Raw genomic sequence first — 25681 nt, forward strand, 5'->3', positions numbered from 1 at the left:
ACAGAGAACTGATCTGGCAAAGATACAGTTGTTCTGGCTGCAATAGGACAGCAATATTATTGGGTGATTCTACGTCCCCACAAAGATCCCTCCCCTCCCCCCCTTCCCCCCCCCCCTCACCCCCCCCCCCCCCCCCCCCCCCCCCTCCCACAAATGTGGAGCATAGTGACTGATGTAAGCCATGACGCATTGTCCCACTGGCGATCGCAAGGGCTGACATATCATAGTCTGCCAAGTGCCTGGGCAACCATAATGGGCAGCTGGCCTGTGACATCAGCAGTGGTGGTGGTGTCGTCTGTTGAGGTGCTGGTGATTGGTGGTGCATCATCCGGTGTTGGTGAGGCTGTCGGTCCACCAGTGGCAGTGCCAGGGTTGTGAGTCATTGTTGTGAAGTGCTCCGGTGCTGACATGAGTAGGTAGTTGTCTGAAGGAACAGTGGATTTCAGACCTGCTGCATCGATCGATGTGGAAGAGGCATGGAGTGCTCTAATGACCTCAAGACCATGCTTTAGCCCGATGGTTTACTGTTGAATTTGGCCATAACCACGAGTAGTGAGTCCTGCAGTGTTATAGAAATGTCTTCTGGGAGGTAGTCGCTCAGGTATAGGCCAACTGTAAATTGGCTTGAGGGGCCTGGAGCTGGGACCAGTGGAGGGTAAAATTCCGGTGTGTCTGCTAAAGTCCATGCCGGTTTTAGGCAGTTCAGTGACACTGTTGTTGTTTTTCCAGCTTGCAAGATATTAAAAGTGTTTGGCCCTCGTTTCAACACCTTGTATGGGCCACTGCATGCAAGGTGGATGGTCGGTTTGGTGGTGTCAGTCCTGAGCATGACGTCTGTATATGATTGGAGATCCTTGTGCACAAAGATAGTTGGTGTGGCATGGTGGGATGGTGGTGGGATGCAGACATGGTGGATGTGGTCCAGGGTGACATCCATGGTTTTGGTGGTTTGTGATACAAACTCTGCTGAGAGGCTGATTGGTTCCCTGTAGAGCACCTCTGCCAGTGAGGTATCCAGATCTTCTTTGGAGGCAGCTCATATGCCCAGCAGCACCTATGGGAGGGGCTCTGTCCACTCCTGATTGTGGCATATGAGAGCTGTCTTGAGGGTGCAGTGCCACCGTTCCAAAAGTCCGTTGGATTGAGGATGGTAGGCCACTGTGTGGAACCAGTGGTATCCACAGAGGCAGCAGAGCTCGGAGAACAGGGCCGACTCATACTGCCAGCCGTGGTCAGTTATCAGTGACTCTGGGCATCCAAAGCATGCTATCCATAGTGTGATGAAAGCTCAGGTGACAGTGTCAGCTGAGATACCAGTCAGAAGAGTGGCCTCCACCCATCGAGTTGCCCTGCCTTTGGCTGACAAGATGTACTCATCTCCGTTTGAATCTGGGAGTGGCCCCACCAGGTTTATGTGGTCACATTGGAAATGGCCCTTCAGGATGGGGAATTTCCCAAAGGGTGGCTGGGCGTGACATCATGTCTTGGCCCATTGGCATTGGATGCAGGCTCTTGTTCATTCAGTGCAGTATGTTCCATTCTGAGTTTCAGTGCCATGCATGCCCTGGGATGAGACAAGTTGTGAAGGAGGTCGAAAACTGTCTTCTTTAGTTCTGTGGGATGACTGGTCATTGCCTACCATGGGATTTGTCACACCACTCTAGTTTGGTTGTGCCTGTGATGGTGCACTGCTTGATCTGCAGGCCTGTTGTGTGTCCACATAGCATGTTTTGAAGGTTGATGTCAGTTGCTTGTGCCTCCGCTAGTTGGTCAAACTCAAGTTGTGCTGATGTGTTGGCAAGTTGTGAGAGGAGCCAGCCATGGTTCCTGCTCCCTGTACATAGTGGACGTCCGTAGTATACTGTAAAATCAAGTCCAGGTGGTAGAATTGTCGAGTGGAGGTATTGGCTAGCAGGTTATTAATAACATCAGCCAGAGGGCGGTGGTCTGTGTAGATAGTAAGTGGCCAGCCTTGATGTCACCTTGGAAGTACCAAACCACCTCATATATTGCCAAAATCTCACAGTTGAAGGTTGACCACATTTTCTGAGAGTCGGTAAGTTTCTGCGAGAAAAATCATAGCAGTTGGGTTGCACCAGGAAATTCCTGTTGTACAAGTGCCCCAATCGCCTGGTTTCTGGCATCGGCCATTATATCGTGCTAACATCGGCACCTGTGTCAACTAGGAAGTACACTCTAAGATGATTGTTTGGAACCAGCAGGGGCTGTGTGGCCAAGTAGGTGCAGCATCCTGGTCAGGTTAGGCATGGGTCAACGGTCGGGTGTGAATGCAGCAGGTGGTTGTTTACATTCTGTGTCCATCATGGTCTATGATTGTTGGTGTCTCACTGCAGCAGAGTCTTGTGAGGCTGCTGCAGGCATGGCATGGAAGGGCTTGGCTGAGGTCAGAGCAGCTCGGCAACCATAGCTTGGCCGGGCACTGCACAGGAAGCACTGTGTGCTGTTCTTTGTGGGGTGGGGCTGGTTAGGCTGGCCTGCACTAGCTGTAGATGCAACCAGTGTTGACATTAGTGTCGAAGCCAATGCGTGTGTTTATCAATGTGTGATGTTGTGAGAGGGCAAGCATCCAGCCAGCAAGGCATAATCAGGTTTCTGGCAGTGTCCTCATGCATTAACATTGCTGTCTGTACATTTTCATAGAGCTTACGAAGAGAAGCCATAGTGACCAGGTTTGTGTCAATTTGGAGGCGTAACCTGTGCCACAGTGCTGATGGGCTATCGTGGCCCAGTTATGTCTCAGCAATGGCTAGATGGAGCGGTTGTTCAAGTGAATGTGACAGGCATTGTAGTATAAGCATCTTCACTGTTTTGTATTTGTCAGTGGTTGGTGTGTGCAATAGGTGGTCGCTGATAAGGTCGGTGTTGGTGGGGAGTTGGTTCAAAAGCACCAAAAACTTGTCGTGGTCGTCTGTGATCCCGGTTGACTACACCATGCACTCACAGAGTGTGAACCATACTTGCAGAGAATCAACTTGTAGTGGCGGCAGATGTAACTTGGTGTGAGACCAGTGGTTGGTTGGTTGGTTGGTTGGTTTGGGGAAGGAGACCAGACAGCGTGGTCATCGGTCTCATCGGATTTAGGGAAGGATGGGGAAGGAAGTCGGCCGTGCCCTTTCAGAGGAACCATCCCGGCATTTGCCTGGAGTGATTTAGGGAAATCACGGAAAACCTAAATCAGGAAGGCCGGACGCGGGATTGAACCGTCGTCCTTCCGAATGCGAGTCCAGTGTCGAACCACTGCGCCACCTCGCTCGGTGGACCAGTGGTAATCTGCCTGGCGGTGAGGGGCTGGGACCAGTATGAGATTGTTGTAATCCTGTGAAGTACATGGTGCCGGTTCATGAACACCATCTGGTGGCACTGATAAAGGTGATAGCTGGTATCTCAGCATGGTAGTCGCAGTAGGTATGTCGGTAATGAGGGTGTTGTGACCAATTATCACAGGACACAGCTGGTGCGTCAGCATCATGGAGGGCAGCATCATAGTGGGGTACTGAGGAACACAGCACGGTGGACGAGTCTTGGTTGGCGGCAATCATGGCCGGTGGTGCATCAGTGTATGTCACCCATGTGGCAGCTGTTGTAGGTACTCCTTAGGTTCCCACAGTGTGTGGGTAATAGTTTGGTCAGGCAGGAAATATTGATGTACTGTGGTTGCAAGATGTGAAAACTCTGTGCAACTGCAGGTAGATGCAGTGTCCCTTCTTGCCGAGTGACATCACATGGCAGGCATGACAGTGAGCATGGCATGGCTGTTGTCAGCGTGATGTTGTGATGATGTGACGAGGGTCGCGGTGCGGCCGTAACAAGTGTGACGTTACCCAGATGATGTATGGTATTGCATGGAACATAAAGTTCAGGCATAGGCCATGGAAAAACATGGTTTGGCATAGGAAGGTCATTTGTGGGATGGATTGGCTGCAGTAACCCATAAATATCAGTTCTGTGCAGTGGAAGGCAGTCGTCTATGGTGGCAAATGTTTGTCAACAATTGCAGTACTCTGGAGGGTGTCCGTAATTTAGTATGTTGCGCCCAGAATGTTGATATACGCTGAGTCATTAGAATGAAATTGAGTGCAGTGTAGTTCATTAACACTGTTACTGATTGGTATATTAGTAGCACTGGTTAGGTGGGAGGTGGGGATGGTGGTAGGCAGCCATTGCTCACCATTTATGGTCTTTGTTGATGTAGCACTGTTAATTAAGGGAGTGGCAGGATTCATCTCACCATCTTCACTGATAACATCGTACTTGATCTGTGATTTAGTGTGTTCCTCCATTTGGCAAGAGGTAACAATGCCCTGGTTTGGTGGTTCTTGAGACAATGGAAACAATGTCTATCATTTGAGAACCACAATTGCACTGGTTATATCATCTGGAAATCATCAAGAACACCAAATAGATGCACAAATAAATCATCTGTAGAGATTCCAGATGATGAAGCTCCATCATGGGGAGTATTCTTCATGGCATGAAGTTTGTATCCCATGGTGATCAGCAGCATGCCGGCATGATAACTCGGTATGTCACAGCACAGTTGAAAAGAAAATAATGGGGTCACTACTGTAAGTCTTGGAGAGTGGGCATGGTAATTACATTGATAAATAATCACTCACACTTCTGTCACTTACTACGAATACTTTCATTCTCACAGCATATACACAATGCGTGTAGCATAGAACACATACTACAGAGAACTGTTCTGGCAAAGATATAGTCGTTCTTGCTGTGGTAGGACAGTGGTAGCATTGGTGGCAGGGGGGGAGGGGGAGAGGGGGGGTGAGCCTGTGATTCTACATCCCAACAACCAGCAAACATAAAGCTAAGAGTCTGCAAATCAAAACTCATAGATTCTGTTATTGTCACTAATTCTCTCAGAGTTGGTGACAATTTGTAAGGGTTCTGCTTGTTCAACAGTTATAGAATTGGCAGTTGAATTCAAATGTGACTGTACACCCCTTGAAGACAATACATGTGAAGGGTATCCAGAAATTACACCCACAGATGAAAACATCAAGAAATATCCTAAAATAATTTTCTGAAAGTGGCATTTAAAGATGTCTGCAGCAGAAGGAAGAGTACAGATATTTTATGCAGAAAATTAACTACTCCTTTTAATAATTCTGCACAAATTGTGTAGATTTAAAAGGAAACTAGATTGAAAATACTTGCATAGTTGAGCAAGAAATAAAATCTTTCATTGATAGGTTGGGAAATTCTCTCCTTGCTCTAGTAATACGCTGTGACAAGTTTATCAATTTCATCATGATATAACTGATATGGCTCATATTAGACAGATTTATTTAAGACAAAAAATGCCAGAGAGTATATGGATTCAGATATTACACTAGCTATAAAAACAGCTGACAGCATTAGTGCCAAGTGCACCATATGATTCCTGTTTCTCTTTTTACTGCAATAATGAAAATTTCAGGATGGAAGCAATGAACAAAATGCATGAGGAGAGTAGAGAGTGGAAATGAACAAAGTATGACAGAAATATTAGAGACAACATACTGGGAAGTAGGTCTTGGTGTAAAGCACACTGTGTCAAGTCCTTGAGCAGCTGACAAGTATGTTCATTCCATCTTGTTTCCATTCCACTGCTAATGAATTTTAAGCAACAGTGGTGGAGCAATGGTAAGACACTGAAATCATGTTCAGGAGGACAGCAGATCAAATTCCTGTCTGTCTACCCATATACAGATTTCCTGTGGTTTCCCTAAATCACTTAAGGCAAATGCTATTCCTTTGAAAGGACATGGCTGATTACCTTTCCTATCCTTTCGCAATGTGAGCTTGTGTTTCACGTCTAATGATCTCTTCATCAACGGGACATTAAATTCCAACTTTTCTTCCATCCTTTGAATTTGTGTACCTGATGTTTCATTAATTTTCTGTTTATTAGAGACCATCTCAGGGGCTTGAAGTTTATTATGAGTATTTAATGTTCTAAATTACTTTAAATTTATTTGAGATGATTAACTATTTGTTTTGAAAAATGAAGAAACTGCAGAACAGTTGCTTAATCCACAATCTTTTTTGTTGTGAACACAACCTATTTCAGAACACTTATAAAGTTCCATCATCTGGTATAAAAAAATTCCATAACAGCCATTCCCCCATGCTGTGGAACCATTCACAGGTATATGGGCTGGCCTGATTGTAGCAGGCAGTGAGAAGTGTCACATGCTGAAGGCGAAATATGGATGTGCATTGTGACAGGGTGACAGGATGGAGGAAGGAAATATTGTTGGATGGAGGGTACAGGGATAGTGGATTACCTGAGGTGAGGCCAGGATGACTACAGAGGCAGAGTATAAGTTGTAAGGATAATTCCCGTTTGCATAGTTCAGAGAAGATGGTGGTGGAGGGAAGGGTCAGGATGGTTTCCGTTGTCAAGCAGCCATTAAAATTAAGCATGTTGTGCCATCATGTGGACAACTTTGTTCTTGACTGAAGTTTGGCAGTGGCCCTTCATTCTGGCGGACAGCTGGTTGGTAGTCATACCAACATAAAAAGCTGTGCAGTGTTTCAGCAGAGTTTGTGTATGACACAGACTTCCTAAAATTATTAAATAGCATTAAGCTGATGATGAAAGAAAATAAATAATTCGTAGTTTGGCACAGCACAAATTTTATAATATTTGTGAGTGTAATAAAGACAGCTGTTCTAACGTGTCTGAATGTTTGGGCAAGCTTAGCTTGTGGCCCGCCCCCTCCCTCCCCCCTCCCCACCTCTCCCCCACCCTCCTTCCCAACATGCTAAATGCACGATGCGGTACACGTAGCTTTGCTGACGAGCAGTGAGTGCAGAGAGGCATGGGCATGGACATGAGCATGAGCACACATCTATACATGGTGATATTGAAGTGGCTTTACATTGTACAATGTGTACCTTATACAACAAATTTAATAGTTTTTTTTATGTTCTACTCCCTGCTTCACTATATTAGGTGTGGATTTTTTAAAGTAATCTATGTTTTTCCTCAGAACTCAAGTTTTCTCCAAACCAAATTTCATCAAAATTAGTTCAGCAGTTTAGTCCTGAAAATGTGTGGACAGAGTTACTTTTGCATTTATAATATTAGTATGAATTGTGGCAATGTAGTTAAAAATGGTTTAATAATTGCTGAAAAGTAATGAAACTTCTAAAATATCCAAGAAAGTTACTTAGAATTGCAGAATGAAATCCTAAATTATCCAACATTTCATTTGATATATACTGCTGTAAGTTCTGTGTTCAGGATACTGTTAAGCTTACCATGTGTATGATGTGAAACTCTGAAGAATAATACTCCATGGCAACAAACAACAATGATATGATCCTGTTTTTATTTTATATAATGGACAAAACAGCAGTTAAATAAACCATTACTTCTCTTTAGATAACTTACTTTTCTTTACTCAAACTTGAGGAATTACACAATGACAAACTCTTCTCCTTATAGATATTGCATTAGGCAACATAATTTATTTTAACTTTAACTTTCTTTACTTTTGCATGAAGCACTGCACTCTGACTTATCTATTTTACTCAAATACTTATGGTCCCTTACACCAATGGTACTGAATTTACTAAATGAAATATTTTTCTACTACTGTTGTACAAATTTCTAGTGCTTTTGCATACTTAGAGCTTTCTGTAGATTTCCATGAATATTTTTTGACACTTTTGTATTTCATCATATTTTTTATTTTCCTCAAATTCTACATTACTCTTAGCTGAACAAGATTCTTTATTGCTGTCAATATTTTTATTATTCCTGGGCTCAATGACAAACTAAAGTAATTTTCACAAATTTTAGCTGGCATTTCATTAGCTTCCATTACTTAGACAGTTAACAAACATGACATTTAATTACTGAATGAATTTTAATTACATAGAAAGTCAGCATAGTAGAATATGATTACATTACTCTTATAATCTACTGGCAGGGTAGTTGAAAAAGCAGTGAATGAAAAAATAAGAATGGATTCATTCAACTTGGGAGGCACTACTCACTAAGAAGCATACTTTATGAAGATCAGTGAATCCCTTACCTATTCATTTGTTCAAATTCATCTGACATCCAGGTCCCAGCCTAATCTTACATCATTGTGCGAAATTACATTGTTAGAACAACACTATACATGTTATGAACATTTTACTCTTCATAAACACAATTCCATTCAACATTTCATACACATTGAAAGCTACTTTCTGTACACCATTTACTTTGTTATCAATTTCAATTATTTCTGGATATGTTTGTGGCAGCAAAGTCGACTTTACCAAACTTTTCATTTTCTACCTGCTTACATTCCATCTCATCAATGTTGACATCAATTTGTGTTAACTGCATTTCATTTACCTTATTGCTTTTCATAAATTCTGCTATTATGTTGTATGGCTTGTTGTAATGATTATCTTGTGGCATCTGTATGCTAGTGGACAATATTTTATTTGTGCATCTGATTTTTTTTATATTTAAGCTGCCTCCAAATGACACATGATATTTTTTTCTTTTGTGTATTGTTTTGCCATATTATCAATGTTAATGGAATCTGTTCTGTGTCTTCTGCTTGAAGTGAACATAATATCTATATTTGTTGAGAACTCTGTTCACAACACACCATCACAACTCAAGTGCCAAAGAAAGACGGAAGAACAAAAGTGCAATGACAGCACTAGTTTAAATAGTTGAAGATTCTAGTAGTTCAAGGACAGCACCTTGCATCAACAGTCGATTCTGATGGTCAATTACTGCCACAGAGGCTCCCGTTCCCCTCCTCCCTAGGACAGGTTGGAGCGGCACTCAATCTGTGGTCATCTAAGATGCACCCACAGTGGAAAGAGAGCCCGTGGGTGTAGATCCCTTTAATGATGAAGTCACATTGCCATGCCGGTCATTGGAGCAGGCAGACGAACTGGGAAACTGGGATCGGGCGGCCCAGTGATGCAAGGGCATGGCGCGCTGTGAGTGGCACATGAATAGAAAGGTGGTTGTCATCATTAGTTAGGGCAGTGATGGCTGTCTCCTCTGCATCTGGAGGGATTGAAAACGCATGGAGGAGTGTGACATGGGCTATTGAATTGTCCAGTGTGCATGGAGGGGCGTGCAGATCGAACAGTACACTGTCACGTAGGTGCTGTGTCCTCGGTGGAAAACGATGACACGCTGACATGTAAGATGGCAACACAGGTGTCGTTGGACAGTGTTGGCCAGTTAGTGGGATTGCTAGGGTGGGGGGAAGGTGAGGGGAATCATTTACATGCAACATCACATGTAACCCCTGAGCTGGGTGGAGGACACAAAGCACTAGTGTCCCATGCATCTTCACATGCAATATCAGACCCAGAAGGAGAGCTTGACTCATTAGGAGCACTGGCAGTAAGGGGCATTGTGGAAGTGGGAGTGGGGACCGAGTATATTTTTCAAGTTTGCTTCATCCTTGAGCCGCCAAGCTGGTTTGAGACACAAGAAAAACACTGTTTGTCTTTTGCCATGGAGCAGAATGTCAAAGGTCTGCAGTGAGCAGCATAGTACTTTATGTCGGCCTAATTAGGGTGAGTGGTAGAGATGCAGTGTGGGTCACACCATGTTTTTGCACAACATAACATAGTCACAAATGTGTAGATCTTTGTGCATGAAGACGCAAGGACCCCAGTGTGCCCTTGGTGGTGGGGGGCATACCTGTGCGGTGAAATACCAAACACATTCTACTAACATCGGAAGTTTGGACAGTGCAGGAAGGTTGGAGTCCTTGGTGAACTGAACCAGAAGGACAAGAGGTTCTCCATACAATATGTCTGCAAGGGAGCCTTTTATATCCTCTTTGTAGGCCATAAGGATACCAAGTTGGACCCAGGGGAGAGCCTCTAACCAAGACACATTGTGGCACACCTGTGCAGCTTTTAAAGTGCAGTGCCTGCACTCGACCAAACTGTTGCTCTGTGGGTGGTAGGCTGTTGTACGTACTTTGTTTGCACCGCACATGTCACACAGCCTCAAATTGTCATCCATGGTCCATTGTGACTGAACACAGACAGCCAAACCGCGTGATCCAGGATGCGATAAAGGCCAATGCGATAGAGTTGGCCATTATATCTGTGATTGGAATGGCCTCAACCCACTGCCTAATGTGGTCAATGATAGATAGGATGTATCGAAAAACCTCTGAAGGGGGCAGTGAGCCGACCAGGTAGAGATGTACATAATGAAACCTGTCTTTAGGAATGTCGAATGAGCCCAATGGTGGGTATGCATGGTGACCAACCTTATAGTATTGGCAGGGTATGCATGCACAGGATGAGTTTTTGCAGTCTGCCCTAACCCATGTCCATAAAAAAACGCTCCGTTATTAGGCACGTGGTGGCCCAATACTAGGATGCATGAGGTCATGGATAATGGCAAATATCTTACGGTGCAAGATGGCTGAAAGTCGAGGCAGGCCATACCTGTGGAAATGTCACAGAGGACTGGTAGAAAAGAATCTGGAATTCGGTGCGGCTCATTTGAGAGCAAGGTAGACTTACTGTGTAGTAACTGCTGTATGTCATCATCTGACTGTTGCTGGGCCACTAGTTCACTGAAGTCCCAAGAGAATGAGATTTTACCGATGTGTGACGATGTTGTCTGTGCCCTTGATCTAATGGACATCAGTGGTGATTGATGTATTAGGTCCATGTGTTGGAAGCATAATGAGGGGAGGTCAGCTGTGGGGTTATGCATTGCATCAGCTAGTGGATTGTCGTCCATATAGATAGTCACTGACCTACCCTCAATGTCCTCACAGAACTGTCAAACTGCTTCATAAATGGAAAAAAGTTCTTGGTCAAAATTGGACCATTTACGCTGGGAGGCAGACAACTTTTGTGAGAAGAAATGGAGTAGTTGCACAGAACCCCCAACCTGCTGAAGATGCACAGTGCCAATGGCTGTATCACTCACGTCCGTCATGATCATTATTGGAGCATTGGAGACCGAGTGCATGGGATTGACAGCGTTCGCGAGTGCAGTTTTTAAAGTACTGAACACAAGTTGCATGTCATCACACCATGGAATCTTGTGAAGTCTGGAAGTGTTCTTTCCCACATGTTCATCAATCAACGGTGCTTGCAGGGATGCAGCGTGTGGGCTGTGTCATCAAAAAAAGTTTATTATGCCTACAAAAAGAATAGATTACAGTAAGTCTCTGGCACAGGGAGGTCACAGATAAAGGTAACATGTTCTGAAGAGGAGCAGATCCCCTTCGCAGATACAGTATAGCCTAGGAATGTTGCACTAGCAGCTCACACCTACAATTTATTGTCATTGATTGCGACCCCATTCTCAGTGATTATATTAAGTACTTGGCATTGCACTTTTTACAGCTTCTGCAGTACTTGTTGCAGCCGTTTGCTACTTGTTAGCCACAGACTCAGTGGCTGCACCAAAGACTGAGACAGCGTGGATTTTTACAATTATTTATTGAACTTTCTTTACAATTTCTCCCTCGTCATCGCTGCCCAGCCCTGCGGATTCCTCCGCCTGGCTGCTGCTAAGTAGATTCTCTGACAATGCACGCCACATGTGCCACTGATTACACTCAGTGCCTCAGGCCACCAGTGCTCTGCTGAAGCCAGGATGCCCTGTGGTTGAGAGGAACTCGTCGCCGCTCAACACCCCATGTACAGGCACGCCCACGGAGCCGCGTCGCCGTGAGGTCAGCTGCCGACGCCTGCTGCACCGGTAGGTGGGAAGCCATCAGTCGCGATGTCCACAAGGTCCCATCATGGATGGACCTTGTACCATGGGTCTGGGTTGCCGTGAAGTCCAGGCATCAGTCCCCAGCAGTGCCTGTGACCAAGACCACGCTGTGGCCTGTCCTGCTGGAAGTTCTCACTGTAGTTAGTCAGCAATGGTGCCGACCGAACTCGGGTTGGCCCCCAGAGCTGAAGTTGACATCTGGTGGTGAACGGATGACTCCTGCGAGCTGGAACAGACTTTCGGATTCGTCACCTACAAAGAATGAACATCCGGACATGGACTACATCCGTCCTCAGACCCGAATTGCTTCCTAATGGCTTCTGTCCATTGCTGCCTGCACTCCACTATTTATATCTGACAGGAGGATGTATTTTACCCTCAGTGGTAGCTTTTTGTTATTACTCCCGCAGTATATTGCAGTGTAACCTAGCATGTTGGCCTCACTTCTCCTTACTCAGCACTCTCCAGGCTTTGCTCGGCACTCGGTCTGTGTGCGTCCTTGCATCAGCTTGTTGGTAGACTGCTACTGTCAGCAAGGCTATCTGAGCCGCACTTACTTCACAATGCCTTGATCACTGGCTGCCTTTGTTTTGCCATTCTCCACTGCGTGAAGCAACACTTACTACATGTGGCTGCAACACAGAGTATCTATCTCTAAATCATTAGGCTACTGGCTGTAAATGGGTTTAATGTAAACTAGATGGTAGCATAATGTGGTATAAGCTAGATTATGTGCAAATGGATATTCACAGAAATCCAGACCTGTTTATGGAGAAACTGTTTCATGTGGTGTTAGGTATGTCATTTCATATTCTTTAAAATTTGTCTGGAGTGTATGATATGGAAATGAAGCAGTTTGATGTGAAAAGTACCTTTCTCAATGGTGATTTGCATGGAACAGTCTGAAGGTTTCATTAATGATAATGCATTCTTAGTCTGCAAATAAAATACTGAATTAGTCTCCTCAATCTTGAATAAAAAATTTGTTCAGTTGATAATTTTTTTATTTCAAACATATTTATTCAGATTATCATTTTGTGAATAAGGCCATAAAGTGTTTTTAACCATTTTTGTTGATTATGAACTAGTTTTGAGTAAACGAACCACTTCTATAAATAAAATACTTGAAGAATTAAGGATTCAATTTGAAAATAGTTGATGAACCCAGTTACTCTGTAGGACTGGAAGTCAGGCAAGACCGTGAAACTAAAGAATTGTTCATTTGTCAAGAAGTCTGTTTTAGTCACCTCAGAAAAATTACATATGAACAACTGTAAGCCTTATGTAACACCTACTGACTACAGTTTATAGTTGTATTTGGGATAGTGCCCAGATAATGATGACAAGAAACTCACGCAAAATGTCCATTTCCGAAGGGTGTAGATGGGTTGCTGTGTGGTGCCACAGTGACAGGACCTTCTATAATGTTTTCTGTCAGTTAAGAAATTCTTTCTCAGCAACCCTGTACCTGAGCATTGAACTGCTGGTAAACACATCCAAAAATGTCTTCATGATGCAAGAGATACGGATACTGAATACAGTGGTAGCAATCGTAAACCTCATGTTGAAATGTTCACCTGCTTTATTACTTCATTGATAGTCCTCAATGTTGAAGTTCACTATTGGTAAATGATAAGCCTCATTAAAAAAGCTTGCAGCCAAACATCAGCAAACTGCTACAATAGTTTGCTGCTGAACATCTATGAGCAGTAAATACCAAACCACACATTTCACAGTTCTTGAAGAATAACTAGGTATGTGTGACACTATTTCTCAAATAAATTGAACAGACACTGTCATTGTTTTAACACGTGACCTACTTGTGTTACACTAATTCCATTCTTCAGTTGACGCATTGTTGTTACTCTAAACTGAAACAGACTTCCCATCTGAAAATTGGCCATGGACTGACTGTCTTGGGATTAAAAATTGGGCCTTAATATATCATCACAATAGTAGGCTATGAAACTATACATTGTTCAATGTTTAATTTATGGAAATTACAATTAAAACATAACTCATTCAATCAACTGAGTAACCTTGAAAAAATCTTTCTTTTTAACAGCTTCTTCTAACGCAAAGGTTAGGCCAAATTATTTGTTTAAATAGTGAAATTAACAGATATAGTTATGCAAACAATGCTTTTTACAAATCTGGTAATTATTTGGAGTTAAATAATGGCTGGCTTTGCCAATATGTTTTCGAATAGAGCCATATAAATACTTTAAGAATCCTAGTAGTTCTTCTTCCAAATATTTATCATTAGTACAGAATTTATATGTTTATAAGCCAACAATAGAATCTAAGTCATGAAACAATTATTGATATCACCCTATAACAAAAGTATTAACTAGGAATGGCGAAAATGAATTAGGAAATTAATTACATACACAAAACTAAGCACAAAATTAAATCTGGTGATATATTTCTTAAGACTTAGGGACAACCTTTCTCTTTTATGGAAATGCAGATTATACTCATGTATGTTAAAGATAATTAGGCAAAAATGAAAATAAAATGAGTTTAAGGAGGCACATGACAAAACAAGAGAGGAAGTAAAGAGATCTCAGCTTGCTTCGTCACAATGTGTACTCAAATTATAATTATCAAACAATGGAAAATCCAGGATGGAATGTAACAATACCAGAGAAGGAAAATTGCTACTCACCATAAAGCAGAGATGCAACTTGCACACACGTCTGCAGTCTCTGAGAGCTGAAACCACACTGCGAGCAGCAGCACCAGTGCATGATGGGAGTGGCGACTGGGTGGGGGTAAGGAGGAGGCTGGGGCAGGGAGGGGGAGGAATAGTATGGTGGGAGTGGCGGACAGTGAAGTGCTGCAGTTTAGACAGAGGGCAGGAAAGAAGGTGCAGAGAGGGGAGGAGATAAGTAGTGGAATGGAGACAAATAAAAAGAATTAAAAGAGAAATTAAAAGAATGGGTGTGGCAGTGAAATGACGGCTGTGTAGTGCTGGAATGGGAACAGGGAGGGGGCTGGATGGGTGAGGACAGTGACTAATGAAGGTTGAGGCCAGGAGTATTATGGGAACATAGGGTGTATTGCAGGGAAAGTTCCCACCTGCGCAAATTAGAAAAGCTGGTGTTGGTGGGAAGGATCCATATGGCACAGGCTGTGAAGCAGTCATTGAAATGAGGGATATCATGTTTGGCAGCGTGTTCAGCAACAGGGTGGTCCACTTGTTTTTTGGCCACAGTTTGTTGGTGGCCATTCATGTGGACAGACAGCTTGTTGGTTGTCATGCCTACATACACTCCTGGAAATTGAAATAAGAACACCGTGAATTCATTGTCCCAGGAAGGGGAAACTTTATTGACACATTCCTGGGGTCAGATACATCACATGACCACACTGACAGAACCACAGGCACACAGACACAGGCAACAGAGCATGCACAATATCGGCACTAGTACAGTGTATATCCACGTTTCGCAGCAATGCAGGCTGCTATTCTCCCATGGAGACGATCCTAGAGATGCTGGATGTAGTCCTGTGGAACGGCTTGCCATGCCATTTTCACCTGGCGCCTCAGTTGGACCAGCGTTCGTGCTGGACATGCAGACCGCGTGAGACGACACTTCATCCAGTCCCAAACATGCTCAATGGGGGACAGATCCGGAGATCTTGCTGGCCAGGGTAGTTGACTTACACCTTCTAGAGCACGTTGGGTGGCACAGGATACATGCGGATGTGCATTGTCCTGTTGGAACAGCAAGTTCCCTTGCCGGTCTAGGAATGGTAGAACGATGGGTTCGATGACGGTTTGGATGTACCGTGCACTATTCAGTGTCCCCTTGATGATCACCAGTGGTGTACGGCCAGTGTAGGAGATCGCTCCCCACACCATGATGCCGGGTGTTGGCCCTGTGTGCCTCGGTCGTATGCAGTCCTGATTGTGGCGCTCACCTGCACGGCGCCAAACACGCATACGACCATCATTGGCACCAAGGCAGAAGCAACTCTCATCGCTGAAGACGACACGTATCCATTCGTCCCTCCATTCACGCCTGTCGCGACACCACTGGAGGCGGGCTGCACGATGTTGGGGCGTGAGCGGAAGACGGCCTAACGGTGTGCGGGACCGTAGCCCAGCTTCATGGAGACGGTTGCGAATGGTCCTCGCTGATACCCCAGGAGCAACAGTGTCCCTAATTTGCTGGGAAGTGGCGGTGCGGTCCCCTACGGCACTGCGTAGGATCCTACGGTCTGGGCGTGCATCCGTGCGTCGCTGCGGTCCGGTCCCAGGTCGACGGGCACGTGCACCTTCCGCCGACCACTGGCGACAACATCGATGTACTGTGGAGACCTCACGCCCCACGTGTTGAGCAATTCGGCGGTACGTCCACCCGGCCTCCAGCATGCCCACTATACGCCCTCGCTCAAAGTCCGTCAACTGCACATACGGTTCACGTCCACGCTGTCGCGGCATGCTACCAGTGTTAAAGACTGCGATGGAGCTCCGTATGCCATGGCAAACTGGCTGACACTGACGGCGGCGGTGCACAAATGCTGCGCAGCTAGCGCCATTCGACGGCCAACACCGCGGTTCCTGGTGTGTCCGCTGTGCCGTGCATGTGATCATTGCTTGTACAGCCCTCTCGCAGTGTCCGGAGCAAGTATGGTGGGTCTGACACACCGGTGTCAATTTGTTCTTTTTTCCATTTCCAAGAGTGTAGAATGCAGCCCAGTGGTTGCAGCTTAGCTTGTAAATCACATGATCGGTTTCACAGGTAGCCCTGCCTTTGACGGGATAGGTGATGTTAGTGACCGGACTGGAGTAAGTGGTGGTAGGAGGATGTATGGGAAGGTCTTGCACCTAGGTCTATTACAGGGGTATGAGCCATGAGGTAAGGGATTGGGAGCAGAGGTTGTGTAAGGATGGACGAGTATGTTGTGTAGGTTTGTTGGACGGCAGAATACCATGGTAGGAGAGGTGGGAAGGATAGTGGGCACGACATTTCTCATTTCAGGGCATGACAAGAGGTAATTGAAACCCTGGTGGAGAATGTAATTCAGTTGCTCCAGTCCTGGATGGTATTGAGTTACAAGGGGAATGCTCCTCTGTGGCTGGACTGTGGGACTTTGGGAGGTGGTGGGAGACTGGAAAGGTGAGGCACGGGAAGATTTGTTTTTGTACAAGGATGGGAGGATAATTACGGTCAGTGAAGGCTTCAGTGAGACCCTCAGTATATTTTGAGAGGGACTGCTTGTCACTGCAGATGCGACGACCATGGGTGACTAGGCTGTACGGAAGGGAGTTCTTAGTGTGGAATGGGTGGCAGCTGTCGAAGTGGAGGTATTGCTGGTGGTTAGTAAGTTTGATATGGATGGAGGTACTGATGTAGCCATCTCTGAGGTGAAGGTCAACATCTAGGAAGGTGTCTTGTTTCGTTGAGCAGGACCAGGTGAAGCAAATGGGGGAGAAGTTGCTGAGGTTCTGGAGGAATGTGAATAAGGTGCCCTCACCTTCAATCCAGATAGCAAAGATGTCATCAATGAATCTGAACCAGGTGAGGGGTTTAGGATTCTGGGTTTTTAGGAAGGATTCCTCTAGATGTCCCATGAATAGGTTAGCATAGGATGGTGCCAATTATAATTATGCTGGAGATATTGATACACATCATTCAACAGTGGGTTATGTAAGCATGATAACCAGTAGACATCTCATAGGCAAAAATGTATTGCCGGTTCTTCAACATAAGCAGAGCACATTGCAGCAGCAGATGCAGCTGCTGAAAAAATGTGGCTTCCCGCTTTCTTGCAGAAGCTCAATGTCATCATGGAACAACTAGCTCATCTCTTTGTGGTCAGAGTGCATTGCAATTAATAAAATGTAATAAACATCAAAAAAGGACTAAACCCATAGACACAAAGTTTGATTGCATTTGTGAAAATATAAATGGTTCTCTGCTTGTACCCTGTGCCAAGTCAGAAGAGTTGTTGGTAGATGTGTTTACCTACCAAAGAAAAGTTTCAAATGTTGGGGTGGTTCCTTTGGAATGGGTATGGCCAATTTCTTTCCCCATCCTTTTGTAATCGGAGCTTTTGCTCCATCTCTAATGACCTCATTGCTGACTTTATTGGTGCATGTGATGTTTTTATATCTTTGCCACTTCTGACTGACACACAATCTGTTATTCCTTTACATACATTTTGTCTTATTAGCATTGTTAATGGAATCTGTTCTGTGTTTTGTGTTTGAAGTACCTCTTTTACTTTTTATTAAAGTGATAAGACGTGTTAATTCCGAAATGTAACAACTTGATTACAGTCTGTACAACATCTGCATTCCTCTTTAATGTGGCATTTTGTCATAATATTATCAGATGTATCAGTATTTGCAGAAGAAACGTGCTCATCTGCTTCCACATTCTCTATCTCAATAGTATCCATCTGTTTTGCTTTGGAATTCATATTTTTACTGACATCATCATAATATGACTCAATGACTACTTCTGAATTAGCATGACAAGGATCAACAATCACTACTTCCATCTGGTTATTACCATTGCTTCCATTTTCCTTTTCTCTGTATACTGTGGCATTATTGAAAGCTTCTAATTTTGATTCCAAATTCACTTTTACGTTTTCTAATTTACTTTGCAACAAACTTTCACTGAGCCTATCCATTCTTTGATCCAGTTCAGTTTGCAAATCATGAAGAACATTACTCAGTTTTAAATTACTAATGTCACTTCTAAGTTCATTACTATTTTTGCCCAGTTTTGAATTCAATTGAGAATGTAGATTTTTATGTCACTTTAAGATCGCTGCTAGTCTTTTCATTGTTTTCTTTCATTTCTGCCCTTAAAATGTCAATAGTGCTACTATTTTTGTCCATTTTTCTGCAATTTCCTTATTCATTTCTGTTATTATTTTCGTGAACATGTCACTCTAATTACCTTCAGCATTCAAAAATTCTGTAGTTGATGCCCTAGACATTTCATCAATTATTTGGCTAACAATTACTTCATCATAAAATGTTAATTTTTCTGAATTTATTCCACATTCATCATACAGCTCACTTTTATCTGCAGAATCCTTGCATCATTGACTTGAAAACACTAAATGAACACGTAGGCTAACATATCAACAAAAATAACCAAAATAAAAATCAATCTTGTCTGGTAAGTCTCCTGTGGCTTGGGGTTCTGGGTGACTTTTCTGAACTCTACCCCTTTTTGTAAATCTCACCAGTCCTTTTTTTGTTTCACCCCTCTTCCTTCCCCTTCAACACTTCTGTGAGAAGAAGGAGCCACCGGCTCTGAAAGCTTCCATACTTAATACCGCCGGCCGGGGTGGCCGAGCGGTTCTAGGTGCTACAGTCTGGAACTGCGTGACCGCTGCAGTCATAGGTTCAAATCCTGCCTCGGGCATGGATATGTGTGATGTTCTTAGGTTAGTTAGGTTTAAGTAGTTCTAAGTTCCAGGGGACTGATGACCTCATAAGTTAAGTCCCATAGTGCTCAGAGCCATTTGAACCATACTTAATACCTTTTACATTTGTGTTCTCCTGCTGCAGCTTGGTGAGTAGATTTTAATCTATCCAATGACATTAAATCAAGACATAATAACATAAATACTTTTATCTTATAATTTCTTCTGAATTGGTTGCTGTTGCAAAGTAGTCTATCCTATCCCACCAAACTTCTGTGTTTATATCCAGATCATCCCTCAAATGTGGTGTCTGTCTCCTGAGTTTCCTATTGGCAGTAGTTGATTCAAATATGGCAGTGAACCCTTCTTTTTCATTAGTTGTCTCTCAAAATGGTGCTAACCTTGTTTGTTTTCTCAAATGCATACCACTTCATCTCACTCATAAACTGTCTACTGCCACTGTTTCTTAATCAGTGCTCATTATTTTGCAAGTTCTTTGTCTTGTGCCCTGTCTGTAAAACAGTTCTGAAACCATGGGGGTACCACGGGTAAGGTTACTGATGTGTTTTTTTACTGTACTTGGCAGCTGCTATTCTTGGCATAACTTCTCCTGTAATTATTTGGTTTGGTGGCATGGTCATTAAATGATGGACACAACACTGTAGGTGTTAACTAAAATATTTTCACTTTATCGATACCCAAAACATTATGATGATCAGATTTTTCTAAAGGATTTATGTAGTTCACATACCACCAGCCAGCACTGGTACCTGCATTTCACATATCTTAATAGTTGCAAGATATTTACTGATCATTTTCATCATCAAATTTGATAACACAGTCACTGCAAGTAGTAGATGCTAATAAAAACAATTTTTACAACGTTTGCAAATTGATAATTAATTTCAGAATGTATCAGGACATAATAATACATTTGGCTGGAATCATTTAATGACCTACAGTACATTTTCGATTGGCAGCAACTGTCAGACTTTAATCAGCTGATTACTTAATCTTGAATAACTGAAGCTTTTTCCTGCTCATCTACATACAATTTGTTATTGTTTTGCACTTTATAGCAGGAAAGCTAGCAAAATCAAATAGCATGAAATTGCAATGGACCAAGGAGCAAATCTGTGGATTCAATAACAGGAAGATTGACTGAATTGTAGGAACTATGTTGTGAATACTATGTATAGTCTCACAGGGATTCATGAATGGAAATATTCTGAGTCAAATAAATAGCAAACTAAAAAGTTTTCCTAGTGAAAGTGAGCATTTTTGAAATCCTAAAACATGGGGCTACAAAATCATGGAAGTGAATTTTAGAAATTACCACCAGTTAAGAATAGAACATAATATAATATGACAACTTTAATTACATATAACTTTTTAATAATAAGTTTTAGGAAAAAATAATGTGTCTACTAATAAGAGGAAGGTGATGAAAGAATTCAGTTGATGATGCTGATGATATACCAGCAATGGCTGTAATCAAAAATACAGAACATGTACACTTTATTGCTTGGATGTATGTGAATATAATTGAAGCTCAACATGAAATGAATGCAAAGACAGTCCTGCAGCAGAATGCTGCACCACTGACCAAAGAGTTTTGTTATATTAAGTAATGCAGTCACTGCTGGGTTGCCACAAGGCCCTTAAACCAAGGTATACCAGTAATACTGCAGTAAAATCCACCTGTTAGCTCACTGCAGAGACCATCTTCAATGTGTTTGTAAAACATTTTATGAAGATTTCCTTACATAAATTATTTCCCAGTTATTTAACTGCATAATTGTTAGTGACTGAGAAACTATATCTTGCACAATTAGTTCTGATGAAATATAACCTGAATGCAAAATTAACTATTTTATGTTATAGTCCCATATGTGTACTTTACAAAACATGACCAAATAAATGGGAAAATCATATTACTAACTTGAGTGAGACAAGAACAAGTGAATGGTTCCACCTTCCTCTGTTACATAATAACTGCATCAGTAATCAACTATGTGGTCACAGATATGGATATGGAAAATTGTGATGTGAAAATAATAGCAACAAAATTGGGTATAAAAAATATCCCTAATCTGCAGGCCTGAAAAAACATTTATCAGAAGTCAAAATACAATATTTTTCAAAAGAACTGGCAAATCAAAACTGGGGCAAAGTCTCTAAATTTCCCAGGTTATTTAAATTAAACTTTATAAATACATTTCCAAAAGGATCCACATCAGTATCAATGTCTCATAAAAACAAATGGATAATAACAGGCATAAAGTCCTTCCAGACCTTTAAATACCTCAGTTCCATGAGAAAGAGTGATATGAGCCAGTGTCCTTAAATTTCTGTCATAGGAACAAAAAGATTTATAGAAAGGTGCTGACTGCTGCAAAAAACAGTCATTTAGTGACAAATGAGTATACCAAAGTGGAGAATAAAACCAAATCAGTCTGAGATGTCATCAGAAAGGAAACAGGGAGAGACAAACAAAGGTATAGTAGCATGCAGATAAGAGAGAGGAGATAAAGTCATAAATGATTCACACCATCTAGTAAACAATGTGAATGAGTATTTATCAAGTACTGCAGAGAAATTACAACAAAAATTCCCCAAAATAGATATAACACCACTAAATAAACAAGCACTAAGTCCAATGATATTATGACCAACCACAAAACACTAACTGCCACTGGCTGTTCAAACTAAAACAAATAAATGCCCCTGGCAATACATGCAGTTGGCTACACACTACACAGTTATTAAAACACTAAACTGTGCCTAGTAAGCACATAAACATGCAAAAAATTTACAAACTAAATTACCAAGCACACAGGTATGGAAATAAGTTTCTTCTGTTTGAAACTCGTAAAAATAATTTATGAATGAATGTGATCTCTCCTGTGGTGCTGCTGGAACAAGAACTGCTGCCTTACTTAGATAACACAGAGCAGGGGTTTGATGAAACTGTAACACAAACAAATAATAATAATGATAAAATGGCAAGTTCTGGCAGACAAAATGGAAACCAAATATTGTTGCTATGGTCCTGATGTCAGCTGCTTGTGTCTAGGGACAAACCAAATGAGGTGGTGTCATTTTAAACTGACTGACCATATATTTGGAAGGGTGGAGGCTTCAGCCTTCATCTGAACATCCTGATTTAGGTTTTCCATCATTTACCTAAATTATTTCAGGCAAATGTCAAGACTGTCCCTACTACAGGGTTACAGATGACTACCTTCCCCATGCTTTTCAAACTAGATCTGAATGTATGTAAATGTTTTTGCACATAAATTACATTTTTTGTTCTTAAATTTTAGTACCAATACATGTCCAATATCACTGCAAAAGTGACCTACAAATGAATAAAACTACTGCTAAATCAAATAGTGGAAACTTCAGGATGGAATGTAATAATATCATGAAAAGAATAGTTGCTACTCACCATATAGCAGAGATGCTGACCCAGAGATAGGCACAACAAAAAGCCTGTCACAAAACAACTCACTCACACACACATGCAAACGCAACTCACACACATGTGACCACAATCTCTGGCAACTGAAACCAGACTCAGAGTCTGGCTTCAGCTGCCATAGATTGAGGTCATGTGTGTGTGAGTTGCATTTGCATGAGGGTGTGTGTCTGTTGTCTATTTTTGACAAAAGCCTTGTTGGCTGAAAGCTCGTCTTTTTGTTGTGCCTATCTGCAAGTCAGCATCTCTGCTATATGATGAGTACCAACTATCCTTTACATAATATTGTTAAAATAACTACTACTACTTCTGCAAAAACTACTACTACTACTTCTGCTTCTGCTGCTATTACCGCCACTATTACTATGCAGTAAGTACGGTACTCGGGATTGTGGTTACATTTAACAACAACTAACAGGTCATATGATTCCTTACAAATATATTTTGTGATCCTATAGTTACAAAGCATGTTGCCACAAACATCAGTCAGAGCAAACCAACTGCAGCTCCAGAGAGGTTAGTTGAGCTACCTCAGGGAATCAGTTTTGTTCCGGGCGAGTCCACGAGACTCAGAGGGCCATAGACACGGGTTCACAGGTAGATGCCATGTTTCTTGACTTCTGCAAGGTGTTCGATACAGTTCCCCACAGTCGTTTAATGAACAAAGTAAGAGCATATGGACTATCAGACCAATTGTGTGATTGGATTGAGGAGTTCCTAGATAACAGGACGCAGCATGTTATTCTCAATGGAGAGAAGTCTTCCAAAGTAAGAGTGATTTCAGGTGTGCCGCAGGGGAATGTCATAGGACCGTTGCTATTCACAATATACATAAATGACCTGGTGGATGACATCGGAAGTTCACTGAGGCTTTTTGCAGATGACGCTGTGGTGTATCGAGAGGTTGTAACAATGGAAAATTGTACTGAAATGCAGGAGGATCTGCAGCGAATTGACGCATGGTGCAGGGAATGGCAATTGAATCTCAATGTAGACAAGTGTAATGTGCTACGAATACACAGAAAGATAGATCCTTTATCATTTAGCTACAAAATAGCAGGTCAGCAACTGGAAGCAGTTAATACCATAAATTATCTGGGAGTACGCATTAGGAGTGATTTAAAATGGAATGTTCATATAATGTTGATTGTCGGTAAAGCAGATGCCAGACTGAGATTCATTGGAAGAATCCTAAGAAAATGCAATCCGAAAACAAAGGAAGTAGGGTACAGTACGTTTGTTCGCCCACTGCTTGAATACTGCTCAGCAGTGTGGGATCCGTACCAGATAGGGTTGATACAAGACATAGAGAAGATCCAACGGAGAGCAGCGCGCTTCGTTACAGGATCATTTAGTAATTGCGAAAGTGTTACGGAGATGATAGATAAACTCCAGTGGAAGACTCTGCAGGAGAGACGCTCAGTAGCTCGGTACGGGCTTTTGTCAAAGTTTCGAGAACATACCTTCACCGAAGAGTCAAGCAGTATATTGCTCCCTCCTACGTATATCTCGTGAAGAGACCATGAGGATAAAATCAGAGAGATTAGAGCCCACACAGAGGCATACCGACAATCCTTCTTTCCACGAACAATACGAGACTGGAACAGAAGGGAGAACCGATAGAGGTACTGAAGGTACCCTCCACCACACACCGTCAGGTGGCTTGCGGAGTATGGATGTAGACGTAGATGTAGATGTAGAGTTACATCCCCACAGTGTGTGGTGAAAATGGGAGAACGCTGTGTGCACCATCAGGAGGTTGGTGCTGTGGACACATGAATCACTGTCATGTGGTTAGGAGCAGTGAGAGGCTAAGAAGCGGGGGATGGTGGTGTGGTGTAGGTGGTATGATGGTCCATGAGCAGTGAGGCAGCAGGAGGCATGATATCATTGGCAGTGAAGGAAGGTGCAGCATACCCAGCATGATAGCGTGATCATTATGGGCTGGTGAGATGGCAGTAGAAGCGGTGTCATCCCTGGCATCAGCAGCAAGAGTGGCTACACAGGGGCAGTGTCGATGAGTGCTCCATCAGTCGTAAAGTGAGATGTTAAAGTCACTGTATCAATGAAGGAAGGCAGGGGCATGACATGCTCAATCAACCTATAGACTTCATTGGGGCCCAGCTGCCAATTTGCAAAACTGGCAGAGAAGACTAACAGCAAGTCACGTAGGGTGACATCAATAATTTCCAGAAGAAAGTCACTCATATTTAGTTGTACTTCAAAGTGGGTGTCTCTTGGCTGTGGAAGTGCTGATGCAGGGCATAGCAACAGGGAGTCAGCTAAAGTTCATGCAGGCTTGAGTCTGTTTAAGGAAATGTGGTCTTTTCTGATATGGTAATGTCAAACATATTGGTGTCCTGCTTGACTACGTCGTATGGGCCACTGTAGGGAAGGATGCAAAGCCGACTTGACAGCATCTGTACATAGCATAATGTAGGAACAGATGTTTAAGTCCTTGTGAACTAATATTGTAGGCTTTTTGTGATGGATAGGCAGTGGCACATTGATGTTGTGTATAAACTCATGCACTCGCTGCACTAGTTCTGGTAGGTCATGGTCCAGTGTAGCTACACCTTGCAGAGAGGTATATTGGCTCATGATATAGGACCTCGGCAAGCAAGGCATTCAAATCTCCTTTGTGAGCAGCCCTAATTCTGAGAAGCACCCAGGGAAGAGCATTGGTCCACGACTGCAAGTGGCAGATTAATGCTGCCTTGAGCATGTGCTGTCATTGTTCCACTAGGCTGTTTGACTGGAGGTAGTAAGTGGTTGTGTACAAATGATGGCACTCACAAAGTCAGCGCAATTTGTTGAACAAGGCAGACTTAAATTGCCAGCCTTGGCCTGTCATTAGTGATTTAAGAGAGTCAAACTTGGGAATCCAATTGCAAACCATGGTCTTGGCAACTGTGTCAGCTGAAATTTCTGGTAATTGGGTGACTCAATCCAATGCATTGTATGGTCAGTCATGCGTAAGATGTACTTTGAATCCTGCAACTCTGGGAGTGGTCCAGCTACATCAGTATAAATGTGTTGAAAACACTCCT

At 42.8% G+C, this 25681-nt stretch overlaps 1 protein-coding gene across 1 annotated transcript in view; it reads left to right on the plus strand.

Moving 5' to 3' along the window:
* Positions 1-25681, plus strand: part of LOC126183626 (sodium/calcium exchanger 1-like) — a 195865-nt gene that overhangs the window by 147683 nt on the left and 22501 nt on the right. The gene's annotated exons all lie outside the window — the stretch shown is intronic.

Source organism: Schistocerca cancellata, chromosome 1, assembly GCF_023864275.1.
Source record: "Schistocerca cancellata isolate TAMUIC-IGC-003103 chromosome 1, iqSchCanc2.1, whole genome shotgun sequence".
Taxonomy (NCBI): domain Eukaryota; kingdom Metazoa; phylum Arthropoda; class Insecta; order Orthoptera; family Acrididae; genus Schistocerca; species Schistocerca cancellata.